We start from the raw sequence: 16,477 nt of genomic DNA, 5'->3' as shown, positions 1-16,477 counted from the left end.
ATTTTTTTTCCTAACTTGACAGCGTGACGAATATCGAAGTAAATCAAGCGTTATTTAGAGCCTATGCCGAAATATGTGCTCCTTTAGATAGTCAGAGATTTAATGGTATAAATGTTGTGGTTATGCTGTGTCTCAGAAGCCTTTAAGCAGCTTTGTAAGCTCAAGTCCAGCCTCCCTTGCAATCTAGGCAATCTCGTGAAATTCTTTCCTGGGGCTCCAGTCCTTAGCGATTGTTCTCTCTTCTTATGTAACGGTACATTGCGTTGCCTCACTGGAGGTAACAACCATGATCAACTAGATGCAGCGTCGTTGAAAATGCGGCGGCATAAAAGTGGATAATGATGATGACTCTAGCGCGAAAGTAAAGGCGCTAACGAGTCAAAGAGAAGAAAAAAGAAAGGGACAAGTGGTTCAATTAATATTTTCAGGCGACAAACATGCTCCTTCATTGGGCTGTGTAATTCCTGTTGTACGCAAGCGTTCCTGCGCCTCGGTGGAAAACAAAGTCAATCAAGAAGGCTTGGTAGACTGCCGGATCCTCGGTACTCATTTGCTGCTTGCGCTCGGCTGCACGAGCCTGTTCATGTGCCCGGGCTGCAGCATCGGCCCGACGTAGACGAGCTCGTTTCCGGTTCTGGTCGTGGCGCTGCTAATCGAAAGCTGCCTGCTCCCCAGGAGTACGTATGACACGTGACCTAATAATTTCGTAGCCGGAGAGAAATTGCTGCGGGCGCGCTCGGCTGCGACGGAGAACAACGACGTCACTACTGGCGCAGCCCAATCACGCGCCTTTGGTTCTCCCTTTTTTTTTCGCTCATGCGCATGTAGTTGCGCTGGAGGAGTTTTCGGCGTACAGGTGACAGACGGACGGACGGACGGACGGACGGACGGACGAATCGCCTAGCCATATACAGCTTCGCTGCAAAACATGTTGTCATGGACTATTTTTATTTCATGTTTCAATTTTTGCCTTTCGCCATACGAATTCGTTATTTGTTGTTGGCATGGTATGCGGGGAGTCGTAGCCCCTCCGATATTGGCTGGCTACTCACTGCTTCGTAAGGAATATGTACAACGCATTGCATTTTTACGGCATATGTACCTCATTGAAATAAATGCACGCACAACGACACCATCACGAGCTGCAAAAAGATGTAAAACGATACAATGCGCGGATGCAACATGTGCAGAGTGTCCACATTTCTGGCTAAAACATGGAGTTACGCGCACCTCTACTTGCGACATACATTTAAGCGCGAACAATTCGAAAACGAGTGGAATATTGACGCGCTCTCAGGTTCGTGTGAGTTTGTAACCATGACTTAATTTGAGTTCCAAAACGTACGTCTGTGCCTGTGCCACGCTTATAGAAAGGCTATATGGCTAAAGGTTGATTGCCTGCCGGACTTCGATTTATAACTGTGTGTACCTCTAACAGTTGTTTCTATCGTTTTGCTCGCGTTCGCGTCTCAATCCACGCTGATGGCAAACGTGAAATATGCACTCGTTGACCATTCGCAGTTATTATTCATTCATGATGTTGGGATACCAAACACTTCGGTCACCTATTTCTCGGACTGACCCGAAACAGTAACAACGAGCGAAATCACTCGTTGCCAATGCAACACAGTTCGCCCCCTACACTTCGTGTTTCCTCTCCGTGCTGTTCTTCTTCGAGATATAGTGACCGCATCGATGTATTTTTCGGAGGTGGCGACTGCGAAAGCTCGCAAGTGAAAATAAAAGAGGGAAAGAAATACGCTATAGGTGTGCCGCTTGACCCGATAGTCGCAATGGACCGGGGGAAAAATAGTAGTATGTGCGAAAAACGCGTCGTTCATTGGCCGCCAGTGCTCTTTATTTCCTCCGTGGCCTGTTGTTTGCGCTTCTCCCTTTTCATTGCCCAGAAGCTCGGCTGCTGCGCTACGCGCCAACCGCTTCGACCTCATCGCTGAAGCGGGAGAACAGTGACACGACGCCGCGCTTGCGAAAAACCCTTGCGTGGCGATGAATAAATTTGATGCGTTGCGACAAAGCCTTTCTCACGGTGCTCATCGCGCAGTGTCTTTATAGAAGAGCGTAAATTACAGTTCAGTGCACTTTTTTTTATTTTCCTCATTCTTTCTCCTTCGGCATGCCCGTCGCACTACGCAGCTTTCCCTTTCGAAATTCTTGTATCATAATACTATATGCCTCCTGGCATTTCTTTTTTTACTTCGGACAAATTACGTAAGACTGTCTCGTGGAAAATATGTAGCGCAAGTCAGCGACTGAAGCTGGGTTGCTTGAAGTAAAGAACACTATTTCCTCGCGAAAAAAAAAGGTACTATGCTCAATTGGGATATACGAGCATAGTGTCCAAATTATCTCGCCACTTCATTAAGTTGTATTTGAGTTAAAAATATCAAAACTGTGTGTTTGAAACCACAGTAAGTGCTGAAGTCATGCTCATTCACACACACAAAAAAAAATGAGATCACGCACCAGTTCAAATACATTGAGATTTCGGTTAATATTCCCCCAATACCGACCCAGGACACAGCTAGGTGCATGGGACACGCCGCAGTAACTCATTGGCTGTGGTGCCCTGGCTTCCATAGGTCAGCAAAGTGATTATTATTATTATTATTATTATTATTATTATTATTATTATTATTATTATTATTATTAGTTGTTGTTTTGAACCCATATATACAATTAACAGGAAAGGGAAGTAACACATATACATTAACAGGAAGTAAATTATTCCGTCGCGTAAAGAAACACTAAAGAGCACCACCAAATCTGTTTAGACTGCAAAAAGCATTTTAAAAAAGCTTATCTTAACTAATTTTGTGAGAAATGCTCATTTATAATGCAGAAGGTCAAGGCTACACACGTAATTTTCTCTTTAATTTCGGGCGGAAACCTTAGTACGTCTGTGTGCAGCCACGGATTGCAAAGTATGTTCCCGCATTTTGGCCATTCTGGCGTTGGAAATGTTATCGAAACTTGCAATGGTGGCGAGTCTTCTGGTTAATTTGGGCTGTGTACAGTCGTTCACTGATAAACAACCGGACAGATCCTGACTTGATATTACTCTATGTTAGGCTATATGAATCATATTGTACAGATATGAGCACCATAGTACCAAGGTACAAACAAGTAAGATAGAAGAAAAGCTCCCTTCTAGCTATTTTACCTTCATGTCTCGCATCTATTTTTATACATTTGTCAAGCAAAAAAAAAAAGCAGTTCACTTCATTAAGGTTAAGCGGAGCGAAAAATTCGAAACGTATTCCGTCATAATATTTTCTAGCGGTTTGTATATCATGCAGAAATGGCTGTACGAATCCGACTGGCAGATGCGTACGAACATGGTGACACAAATAATGTTTGAACAATAGCAGTAATGGGGTGCACCCAGCCATGCAGTGCGAAAATTGCGCTTGTCAATCATTCCTTCCACTTATTTAGGATTAAGATTGAAGGCAAGTGTACACAGATGAAAGCGCTCGTGAAATCATGGAATAGTTCCATATGTAACGCTCAGAAACCGCATGCAGGATTGCGCGAGTCAGAAGACTATATGTTTGCATGGCAATAAGACAATGTGCCACTTTATCTGAATGAAGATTTCTTTTATTTTTTTTTACACAAATGTATAAAAGTTGATGCGAAACTACAAAATAAAATAGTCAGGATCGAGTGCTTGATTTGTCTACGTGCGCCTAGCTTGGTCCTCGTCTTCACTTCGCGTTAACTATGCTTTTTGACCCTTCTATGCGACTGCGCCTGTTACCTGATCTCCACCGATATGAGGAAACAGTGCTGTGTCGCTTAAGCATGGGCGTTGCATTCGCTAATGCGTGCTCCCACTTTATTGAGTGATTCGACATCCATGCGGTAACGACCCGTCTTTCACATTCGAGTTCGTTATCGGGCTTACCAATGCCTCCTCTCATGATAAGAGTGGCTGTTTTGCTATCAGGAGCGTGAGTTACTAATGCCGCTCGAGCTATTCTTTTTAAGCGTCAAGCTGCTTTGCGGAGAGATCGCCGAGACGGGCTCAGCAAGCGCTAATGCGCCAGAAAGTTTTACTTCGTCCGACCAGCTTGCGAGGTTTCGTCGGCGGTTCTTCGGTGGCGACAAAGATGCGGGCACATTGTTAACGCGCTTTGTGGCCCCGAGTAGACGCAGACTCCCGCCGCGATTTGGTCACGACGGGAAAAACAAGTTCACCTAAGCGTATTGCGTCCAGACTTGTACACATTACAGGCGGCAGAGAAACATTGAAGGAATCCAGACGAAAACCGTGGGAAACGGTGACGGATGTGTCTCGCACCTTGAAAAGTGCGTGCGACCGAAGGCCGGTAAGCGAGCCAAGTGTCGTCGCAATGTCAGAGTCACTGGGGTGAAAGGAGATCGTTCGGCGCGGCGGCGCTTTTCGCGCACGCGAGTCATACATGATTCCGTGTGTGAAATAAAAAAAAAAATTATGTGCTTGAGCGTTGTCGAGAAAACCATACGTGAGGCCGATGACCGACAGCGAGCAAATTAGAAATCAATGTGGAATACTCCTCAGAAAACGAACACTGAAAAATTCCACAATGAGTTTTCTTCTCCTTTATTCGCTCTTTTTTTTTTCTCTTCTCAAACCGACAGCAGTTCTCGCCATTTGAACGAGAACAGTTGCTCTATATAAAGCGTTGTACTCAAAGCTTGGATACATGTCATGATGGACGACAAGGGGACAGCATTACGAGCATTAAGCCGGTCCACTCATTTCGCCTGCTTAGCGTCCTTCCCTGTTGCTACGAGAACTGTTCCTTTGAAGTCGTATGCTGTACTTCTTGGTTGGAGCCAGTTCTCTCGCGTCATTTATAAGGCGTTTTCAAATTTTAAATGTCTTGTTTTCGCCCCCAAGTCACGCATTTATGAATCTACCAACAACGCTACGCATGATGTTTGTGGTCGCAGAAAAATACTATTCAGCTCCTTCGGTGTGACTCTCCTCGATACAGCATACACAGAGAGAAAAAAAGGAAGAGATGAAAGAACAAAGAGAGAGAGAGAGAGAGCAAAGAGAGGAAAGGCAGGGAGGTCAACCAGACGAGCGTCTGGTTTGCTACCCTACACTGGGGGAAGGGAAAGGGGGAACAGAAAGAAAGAAAGAAAGCGAGATAGAGGGAACACTGTCTGTGCACGCAGCGAAGTGATTTGAAATCAGTCAAGTCAAAGCAAGTGCTCCGTCGATACGTTAGGCTGCCGTCAATCTTGGTGGTTCATAGCTGGTGATGCACGTTGAAGTTACCAGTGAAGACCAAGGATCCGGTGGGCGTCAGCAGTACGTTGCAGTACGTGGCAGTATATTTTTAAGCTAAACCCCGGCCGTTCTGACTTCAGTTCGAATATAATTATGCTGGTGAACCATGATGCTTACTCAAGAGTTGCAAGTACTGAATTGAGAGCATCCAGCACTTGCATTGCACTTCGTGCTGACGGAGTGTGCATGTTATTTAAGAGCATTCGAAGGCAGGGAAGCTTAACCAGAACAAAAAGACGGTTTGCTCTATATGTACATCACACTAAACAGAAATAATTCTAGATGGGAGTGAATGCCTTCTCGCCTAGTACATTCTCGAATGAGAGTATAATATACTATATTCATATAGAGTTTTACTTAATTTCATCTCTCATATGACATCTTATAGCGATTAAATTGGAGTAAATATTACTTCATTTCTTGCAGGAGATTTTTAGGCGTCCAAATTTGATTGAATATCACTTAATTTCTTGAGCAAAACGAGAACAAAAGAAGAAAGCGGGAGCCAACGTTTCGACAAGTCCACTTGTCGAAACGTTGGCTCCGACTTTCACCTTGTTCTCGTTTTGCTCATCGTCTTGAATTTCCATTTCCCGCCTTCACCCTGGATTCATTTCTTGATGAAGTTTCAAAGTCTTCAAACCGGAATGAATATTACTTCACTACTTACAAGCGTATTTAGGGGTTTCATATGGAGCGAATATTAATTGATTTCTTGAAAAGGTTTCAGAGGTGTTACAAGGGGAGTAACTACTGTTGCCTTTCTGAAAAGAATGTCTCAAGACCCGGGTACATTATTTATACATCTTTCCTGCAATGAAATGAAGGCGTCAATTTCGTCCCAGTGGCTGGAGGACACTTATTATTGACAGGTGCAATCTTTTGTACCGGTAACAACGTTTACAGTAGCCTATATTATTTCAAACGTTTCCAGTTTTATTTTCTAGATGTTGGTTTTAGTTATAAAAATAACTAAATTATGGGGTTTTGCGTGCCAAAATCACTTTCGGATTATGAGGAGCACCGTATAGTGGGCGACTTGGGAAATTTGAACCTCCTGGGGTTCGTTAACGTGCACCTAAATCTAAGTACACGGGTGTTTTCGCATTTCGCCCCCATCGAAATGTGGCCGCCGAGACGACCGGAATTCGATCCCGCGACCTCGTGCTTAATAGCTCAATAACATAACCACTAAGCAACCACGGCGGATGGTTTTAGTTATAATACTGACACTGAAATCAATATAGAATTGAATTATATTAGGAGAACTTATGGTTGAAGTTCATTTGTCCTGCCTGCTTATAGGAACAGGAACAGAGGCTAAAGGCTACATAGCCTGACAAAAGGCCTCCACTCCTATTACAGTTCGGCCCACAGGCGGATATACATGGCAACATTGCAGCTCTAAGCATTTAATTCTCCCTGCGCTTTTACGTTGGACAGATGGGGAGGATAATTAATAGGGAGTTTTTGTACTGCGTACGTTGCGTACGCAACGGCGTTGCGCATACGTAAGATCACTACGTTCTGCAAAGTGCGCATGGGCAGAACGCTACACGAACGGTGCGTGATGCGTATGTGCCCGCTGCGTGCGCACGCATCCGATTGTTGCGTGCGTACGTGAGGAGGCTGGCGTGCTGCACTCGCGGTTGTCGCTTGTTCGGGAGTGCGCGAGACAAAAGAGTTTCGCAAGATGGTGGCGTCGAAGGCGACCAGCGGAAGGCTGTACGTTTCAATGGCCTACGATTTGGCTTTGCTGCTTGAAGTGAACGCGCAGAACCTATTCCCGGATACTGCACGGTGGGAATCCATAGCAAAAAAATATGAACTTTGTCTTTGAGGAAGTGTTCAGTGTGCGCTGTTTGTGCGAAAAGTTCGACCTCCTGTTGGCGCAGTTCGGCGCAAATGACCGCGCCAGCCTCGGAAAGTGAATACTCAGTTTTATTTTTCTCGATATGATTCGTTTATTGCATCCGTATTAAATGTAGCAACTTTTAAAGGCCTAAACATAGTTCGACGTAGCGGGAACGCGCGCACACGTTATGTCACGCAGGCGAGAACAACAGCGTCTATAGTTCGACCGATGCTTCGACGAATTGGCGGAGGCGGCCAACTCGCTCCGACGCGCCCGGCGTCTAACGACGCTCGCCGGCTTACGTACGTAGGCATTTCGCAGTACTAAAAGCCCTGACGTGAAACGCGCTGCTACATTCCGCAGAGCGCTTGCGTGCTGAGTACGTATCGCCATGGCCCAGTACTAAAACTGTGTATTGGAAGACTGAGGGGGCACCGTGTCAGATGTACTGTACGCAGTGGCGTAGCTAGGTCGTCTGGCACCCGGGGCCCATAGGTCTTCTGTCACCCCCCTCGCCTGATGTAGCCGGCGGAAAGAGGGGTGTCTTGAGACGTATATGACACCACCCCAGCCTCACTGGCCCCTTGCACCCGGGGCCCACGGCCCCCCGCACCCCCCCCCCCCCCCCCCGCCCTCCCTGCTGCTACGCGACTGACTGTACGCTGAAGTTTGACAGCACTTGGGCGCAAGAAAAATGTAAGAAAAAAGTAGATTATTGGTACTAGTACCGCCCCCCCCCCAAAAAAAAAGAAGGCAGTAACTGTGGTAGCAGCACTTATATCGCATTCCGTGAAAAGGAATTCGATTATGTGAGTCAGACACTGGGAGTGGCGCATTTGCTTGATGAATATTGATGAATGAAGTACGTGTTCTACATTGAGTGTTTTTGCGAATGTTTTGCCGAGTGTTTGAGCCTTCTCACGCTTATGGTGAACCATTTCGAGTAAAATCAGGTGATATCCAGCGTGCGTCTCATTTACTCGCGTTTCTTCGTCCATTAATTTAGCGCTAGTAATGCATGCGATCCACCATTCCCGTAGCCAAGTCTTCTAGCTTTTATCGATAACCTTGGGTTGAGACTAAACATTGCAGAATCGTTCGTGCTACGATTTTGCCTTCGGCCATCCGTGCCATCCGTGCTTTTTCTATACAGAACCAAACAGCCTAGCTGTTAATCTGAATTAGTTTACAGCGTATTACTTTACGAAGTCAACAAGACGCACAAGGCTGGTACATGCGCTGCCTGGGGCATTGTAACGCAACTCGGTTTATTAGCCTCACCTTCAACTACAGGGTGAGGTGCGTTTCTGAAATTATTTTCTTTTCCCTTCGATAGCACCTAGAAGCTCGAAAGTTGGCTTACTGCGTCCGTCTTTCCGGTCTTTCCGTTATTACGCAGTCGACGACGGCCGTCATTGTCATCATTATCGCGTGATCGTCACCAGGCCACCTCGTCATCCTCAGCCTTGCCAGAGAAGGGCGGAAAATTGCTAATGCAACACGTATACTTATGCGACGCGAAACTTTCGTGAAGCGTCTAATTAAATGTCATACAAGGAAATGCCATGCGTTTCCTTGAATGAATTTTGATTCTACGGAACCTGTAATATCCTGCAAAAATTATGCCCCGCAGGCTAAGACTTTATTTCCATGCACTCTTTATGTTTATGCACTACACGCTCACAAGCAATAATAATAATAATAATAATAATAATAATAATAATAATAATAATAATAATAATAATAATAATAATAATAATAATAATAATAATACGCAGCAATGTAACGAGGACGAAGACAATGTGTGATGTTTGTCGAGGGAAGAATGGTGGGGAGCCTGAGAACAGGTACACGTACAGGTAAGTACTACACTTGTCTAGGTGTCTGTAACGGTTCTGCAAGCCTGGACACGTAATCATTACGAACAATTGGCCAAGTATGCATGGGCACATACCCAGGAGAAAATGCCCAATGTGCCAGGAATTTGTAACCCAAGTAGAGGAAATTTAAGAAATTCAAGGAAGTTGATAAACATAATTCGCTATTTCGTTAAGAGGATATGTGTTTTTAAGGACCTATTAGCGGTCATTACATTCACTGGTTTTGTGTCGTGCATTAACGTTTTATTACGCATGCAGAACACAAGTGCTCTCATTGGCACTACTTTGTCGTCAATTCCGTGCAGTGCAAGCCGGTTTGCTGTGCCTTGCTCAAGACGATAGCACCGAAGGACACAAGACCAGAAATAGTACAGGCAAATAAAGCTTCACTTTAGAGAGCAATACGAAGCTCCCGCCATTAGGATTTGAGCTTTGTCCCTGCAGAGAACGTAGTTGATTCTACCAGCTATTACACTTTCGCGCAGGTGTCTTTTTGCTTTGTTCCAGGAAAAAGCAAACACGAAACACATAAACATAGAATGATTCCATAAATAAGAAAATTTTAACACAAAATAAAAGCGAGAAACCAATCAAGGGTATCGCTAAGTCTTTGTATATCCCTCGCATGTAAATTATCTGTTTCTGGAAGAGCCTCTTCGTTGCTCACGGTGTTTCGGCGTTTATATCAGTCATTATTGCCCACTAGACACTACATAAGCAAACAAGAACAAAAAAAGGTCGTACAGCAAAGTTTTGTCTTTGGTTACGGTCAATTTTTCTGATATTGACAGGGTTAATTTCGAAGCCCTTTTTCAATGTTTGCTATAGAAAATGAAAAAAAAAGAAATTGCCTCAGGAATTTTTAAAGGAAGGCTGAATAATCTCTGGCTGAACCTACATCAACCCCATCCCAGCCTCGAATAGCTGGAGGTGGTGGTGGTGGTGAAAAACTTTTATTGCTCTCAGACGAGAAGCACACGGAGGCACGCACATGGGCCGGTCCTTAAGGGCCCGGCCCTTAAAATACTGGGTGGAATCCCTAGTACGGGACCCCAGTGGCGTCGGCCGCTGCCCGGGCGCACTCGACCAAGGCCCTTTGGGCCTGCAGGTCATAGCAGCCGAGCAGGGTCGCCCGTGTTGCAGAACAGAAACCCGCAGGTTGAGCAAGCGCTGATCCGATGGAACCACGAAATCACCGCGGCCTTTAAAGCGTAAGGGCCCCACCCTCCAAACTCAGGACCACAACACAGTTTATTCCCTTCCCTCTCAATCAGCAGGGTTTCAGTATATTATTTTAACTCTTCAGCTCAAGTCTCAAAGATGTTATTGATGTATGTTTTATCGCCCAACTGCCTAGTATTTTCCATCGCATCAAGAAAATTTGTATAAAAAGCGCTGTCGCTGCTTTGAGAGTAATGGCCTCTATACATGCATGTTGGAAGGCCACAAAAGGTAATACCGTAACTGACGAGGACAACGTCATATATCGAAGGGAAGTTGTTGAGAAGATGGCGGTGGCAGCTATGGAAGCATGCGGCTGTCGCAGAATTGAGTTCAAAGTCAAAGGAGTTGTTGAAGTCTGTTTTTTCGTTTTATTAGGCTGTTACTTAATTATCATACCCGGCACCGAGTATCACAGCCTGCTTATTACGCACGTTGCCGAGCGCTGGTTGAAGAAATTAGGCCTAAGGCCATGAGGGCCTTTATTCACAAAAAGCTCTTATAGTTTAATTGTACGCAGGAGCATATTCCAGCCAATCCTGATGTTGGGCATATTATAAGCGATGGTGCGTCGACCGCTGGCAATGAGCCCTTACGAACGAAAAGCTTTGTCAAGTCAGCCCAAGATTCCCAATCATCATCATCATCATAATCATCATCATCATCATCCTGGTTACGCCCACTGCAGGGCAAAGGCCTCTCCCATACTTCTCCAACTACCCCGGTCATGTACTAATTATAGCCATGTTGTCCCTGCAAACTTAATGTTATCCGCCCACCTAACTTTCTGACGCCCCCTGCTACGCTTCCCTTCCCTTGGAATCCAGTCCGTAACACTTAATGACCATAGGTTATCTTCCCTCCTCATTGCATGTCCTGCCTATGCCCCCATTTCTTTTTCTTGATTTCAACTAAAACGTCATTACCACGTGTTTGTTCCCTCACCCAATCTGCTCTTTTCTTATCCCTCAACGTTATACCCATCATTCTTCTTTCCATAGCTCGTTGCGTCGTCCTCAATTTAAGCAGAACCCTTTTCGTAAGCCTCCATGTTTCTGCTCCATACGTGAGTACTGGTAAGACACAGCTGTTTTACACTTTTCTCTTGAGGGAAAGTGGCAACCTGCTGTTCATGATTTGAGAATGCTTGCCAAACGCACCCCAGCCCATTCTTATTCTTCTGGTTATTTCAGTCTCATGATCCGGATCCGTGATCACTACCTGCCCTAAGTAGATGTATTCCCTTACCACTTCCAGTGCCTCGCTACCTATCATAAACTGCTGTTCTCTTCCGAGACTGTTAAACATTACTTTAGTTTTCTGCAGATTAATTTTCAGACCCACCCTTCTGCTTTGCCTCTCCAGGTCAGTGAGCATGCATTGCAATTGGTCTCCTGAGTTACTAAGCAAGGAAATATCATCAGCGAATCGCAAGTTGCTGAGGTATTCTCCAACTTTTATCCCCAATTCTTCCCACTCCAGGTCTTTGAATGCCTCCAGTAAACACGCTGTGAATAGCATTGGAGAGATCGTATCTCCCTGTTTGACGCCTTTCTTTATTGGGATTTTGTTGATTTCTTTGTGGGATTTGTGTAGATTTGTGTGGACTTGTGGGATTTCAAATTCCTCTAGACTATTCTCTCTCACATTATCGTCGTGGGTGCTACTGGTACTGTATACATCTCTATAGAATTCCTCAGCTACTTGGACTATCTCATCCATATTAGTAACGATATTGCCGGCTTTGTCTCTTAACGCATACATCTGATTCTTGCCTATTCCTAGTTTCTTCTTCACTGCTTTTAGGTTTCCTCCATTCCTGAGCGCATGTTGAATTCTATCCATATAATAGTTCCCTGTGTCAGCTGTCTTACGCTTGTTGGTTAACTTAGAAAGTTCTGCCAGTTCTAAGTTAATCAACAAGCGTAAGGGAATCGTTCTTCCGAGATGCCAAACGCTCCTCGCTGCGGTGCCATGAGTTCCGAGCACCCCGCTTCTTGGGGCCACACTCACCTGTGTGACAAGGTGAACGCCCGTGACTCTCAGATTGCTTCGCTATAGAAGCAGTCATGCGAACATTGCCTAAGATCAGAATAATACAACGATTATACTACAACACATTTGAACTATTGTATTGGGAATCTGAATCTGAATGCCGTTCAGATTCCCAATACAATAGTTCAAATGTGTTGTGGTATAATCGTTGTATTATTCTGACCTTAGGCAATATTCGCATGACTGCTTCTATAGCGAAGCAATCTGACAGCCACGGGCGTTCACCTTATCCCACAGGTGAGTGTGGCCCCAAGAAGCGGGGTGCTCGGAACTCATGGCACAGCAGCGAGGAGCGTTCTCGGAAGGACGATTCCCTCGTTACCCTGCGAAGGTGAATGATGAGTAAATTTATCAAGATCACGCAGCCGCATACGACACAGACGGCCGAGAGAGCGCACCTATATAGTTCCTTTTTGGCACCTGAGCGGATGCACGCCCTTATCACCTTGCGCGCAGCCTGCCTTGAAAAGTGCCACACGTGGAAGAGAAGGGAGAGGTCGAAGACGACCTTCGGGGTGCCTGCTTGGTCCAGATGAGAACGGAGCTGGCAACAGCCGAAACGCTATATTCGGTTGGCGCATTTCCTCCGCTGCACCATCCGGAGCTCTTGGATGCGGCATTAGTATGGTGCGCGTCGCCATGAGGTGTGCGAGGTTGTGGACACGAGTACATGCGTGGAGGTGTAACGGGGATGGCTACACTTGCCAAGTCATTCATGTCATCGGATGGGCGTCGCGCGCCGAGGAAAAAACAGGAAAATCAGGCGGGAAACGGAGAGCAAGCCGCGGCAACCAGACCCTGTGGAAAGGATGGTGTGACGCCAGATGTTGGCGTTCGGAAGCGGTGATGAAATAAGTGTCATGGATATCGGCTACACTACCACCTGATAGTGGAGGTTGGGAAAGGGGGGGGGGGAATTTGTGATTGCGAAAGAATTGATATCCCCTTACTGCATTCGCTGGCGCCTTGCCACACCGCGGCGCAGCGTTGTGCAGCCAATTTTAGAACCTGCGACGAAAAAACGCTTCGCGCTGTGGTTATTTATCTCCGCTGTGATCACTTCCGGCTTAGATGAAATTGTCCCGCCTTTTAAGGTTTTTCAGTGGTGTAGCTTACCATTAATCGAAAAGTGCGTGGTGCTTCCCTACGAACGTGAAGCGTCAGCGCTTGTTTCTGGTAGATCTCTCGCGGTTGGTCATAGCGAGGAAAACTAAGAGAAAACGGGTGAATAAAACCAAGAGAACGCATAGACCTGTTTTTAAAATGTCACTTCTAAATTTAGCACGACAAGCGAATATGGCAGGGGAAAATCCAGGTCACACAGTCGTATAATGTGCGGTATTTTGTGATTTTTATTTTTATTCCTCAAAGAAACATTCGGACACTACAAGAACACGAGATAAAAGTTACTTCATCATTTATTTTTGAATATCTTGCAAAGCTTTAGTTATATTTACCTTGTGCCGCCGTGTTTACTGCGACACCAAACTCTTCAAAGAAAAGGAAGAAAAGGTCTGCAATGGACTAACAGGGTCCTGTAACCTGTTAACCTTCCAGGTTAACAGGTTCACGGGTTCAACTGCGAGGTTACTTGCCACAAAAAGTAATATCTAAAGTAATATCTATAAAGTAAGCGAAGTAACGTAAAGTGCTCGTTCCTAAGACTCACAACCTACTGAAACTTGTCAACAGCACTAACTAAATGACCCACGCCGAGCTAATAGTAAGGCACGGATATTAGTAAATGCCTGCATATTTACTAGCTCTTTAATGTCTTCACTTCTAAGAATCTTTTCAGCTAACTGGTGAAACTTTTGAAAATTTTCCATATCTGACTACATAAGACATACCGAGAGTCTGGATACATCCGATCATCTAACTTTGCAGATGTCTTGCTCCATCACAGAAAATGAACATGCTCCGTTGGAACCCTGCGTTACTTTCAGGCGATTGCATGACCAGTGAAAGTTAACTTCCTGAAGTGAAACTTTGTAGTCAGCACATGTCTGCCTCCAAACGCTCTTTGACTGCCTCAAGTTTGGTTTGGTGGTCTCTTACGCCATTGCAAGATAACGTGCACGCATATCGATGGCTCTTTTGCACAGCCTGATCTCAAGCTCATGCGGGTGCAAAAAAAAAAGTCTGGAATAACTAATGGGCGCTACATCTCAAGCATTGTGATATACTGGCTTTCCGCATGTGGCATGCAGCAAGAGAGGGCTCAGGACATGTGACTTTGGAGTGCTACAAGTTCAGGCTTGAATGGGCATTGGTTACGTAACGCTATAGTCTGCGCCCCTTTCGAGTGACATAGTGAACTGCTGGCACCATGGAAAGGCACATACATTCTTTGTAGTGACATATTTTTCTTCAAAGATAAGACTCTATTGGAGTAAATGAGGCACTGAGGGCCAATTCATTGAAATCAATGAATTTAATGTGAAATTTAGATCTTTTAATAAATATGGCCCCGTTTTCTTTTTACGGTGACTTAAAGAAAACAAAAACAGCAAGAACTTTTCGAATGCTTGTTTGGTCGACTGTTCATTAGATAATCTATTAAACAGGAGAATGCAGTATAGCGGGAGTAAAAAGAGTTGTGTTCGCTCATGCTGTAACTGGGCCTGCTGCTTTGCGGGCACCTGAATTATTCGGCTGGCAAAAAGGACAGAAATAAATTGTTAACTCATGGGAAAGCGGGGCTAGTGGAGGGGGAAGAGATCGATTATTAAATGAATGTGCACTGAAGGGAGATCAATATGCGGGACTCACGTTTCTTCTTGTTGGTTGTGCAGTGTATCGGCATGTTCCTGGACTGCGGTGGGATGCATGGTACGCCCTTCTTCAGCGCCAGTGTCACAACTGCGCATGCGCCCCAAGACTGCAACGGTGGAGCGCAGCTGACACCTACGGCTATCAACGGATGCACTACTGCCGGCAGTGGCGCTCCGTATACTGCTTCCTTGGGCAGCACAGGGCAGCTGCAGTGACATCGTCAGACTTCACAGCGGAGCAGTTAAAAGCCAGCTTCCTGGCCCGTCCCTTCAGTGGGTATGGAAGCACAATCAAGATGCGGCGCTCACGTTTCTTCTTGTTCGTTGTGCAGGTTGGTCACTTTTTCGTACTCCCCAGAAAATGTTACAAATCAGATAACCCTTTGGCAATTGTGATTCCATGCCCAGAAGCCTTGCTTGAACCTTTTTGTGCATTATTCATAGCAATTTGCGCTGACGTTGAACAAAATCCAGGCCCTGCTATGGATGAGATACATCGCATGGTGAAAGAAACTAATGAACGATGTATACGCACAGAAGCCAATCAAACTAGCATGGCGCAGGCAATCGCTGAGCTTAAAGGGACACTAAAGGTTAATATTAAGTCAACGTGAACTGTTGAAATACAATCCCAGAAGCCTCGAAATGCTTGTTTCGTCGGAAGAAGATACTTATTTTAAGAGAAAATGCGTTCTGAAGCGTCCGCGTACCTCTAGCGCAGTTCAAATCACCCGCCCTCCGATCGAGGAGTATTGACGTCATGGTCTCATAGTGACGTTGCGCCGTCGGTGAGTAAAACGCCTCCCGCAGACGGCGCTACGGCTTTTCTGCACAAAACGCAAACGCGCGGCCAGAAACAAAGCCAAGACAGAGCCGACAGTAGCGCGAAAGCGGAACTATCTCGACTTGTTTTGTTTCATAAGATCTATCATGCCAACCATGTTCTTAGGACCCGACTGATTAAACCGCCCAATTTTGTTTCATCTCGACTTGATCACCACCACAAAATCTATGTCCCTCACCAAAACACTGTAACACACCCGCACTCTTTCCTGCCCAAAACCAGCCTTGACTGGAACCATCTTCCCGCCTCATTAGCTAGCGTTTCCAACTGTGACCATTTTCGTGAAACTCTTGCCAGCGCAATATAACGCATTCCATCATTTTTTTTTCTGTAAACATTCTTTATGTCGGTAGGAAACTTCATCTTTTAGTGTCTTAATCGGCTGCAATAGTATTTTCTTGCCGTAATTATTGTACAAGCCTTGCATAACAGTGTTTGAATTTCGGTTGTTATCAGAAATTACATTAGTTCCCATTTTTTAAATTTTCAATTGTGTATGTGCAAATGACTGTATTTATGTTGAGCGATTGACCCCTCCCCTCT

General features: G+C 45.3%; 1 protein-coding gene across 4 annotated transcripts in view; it reads right to left on the bottom strand.

The window, feature by feature from the left end:
* LOC135901050 (acyl-CoA Delta-9 desaturase-like) overlaps positions 1-16,477 on the bottom strand; it is a 204,038-nt gene that overhangs the window by 139,994 nt on the left and 47,567 nt on the right. The window contains exon 1 of one of the 4 annotated variants that reach the window (XM_065430695.1): positions 15,089-15,227. The exons of the other annotated variants lie outside the window; for them this stretch is intronic. The gene's annotated coding sequence lies outside the window, so the exon portion shown is untranslated. Of the gene's footprint in view, positions 1-15,088; positions 15,228-16,477 lie in introns of those variants that run through there. 4 annotated transcript variants of the gene reach the window in all.

The sequence above is a fragment of the Dermacentor albipictus genome, chromosome 1, assembly GCF_038994185.2.
Source record: "Dermacentor albipictus isolate Rhodes 1998 colony chromosome 1, USDA_Dalb.pri_finalv2, whole genome shotgun sequence".
Taxonomy (NCBI): Eukaryota; Metazoa; Arthropoda; class Arachnida; order Ixodida; family Ixodidae; genus Dermacentor; species Dermacentor albipictus.
Note: the sequence above shows the minus strand (reverse complement) of the source record. Positions and strands in the feature narration are given on the sequence as shown.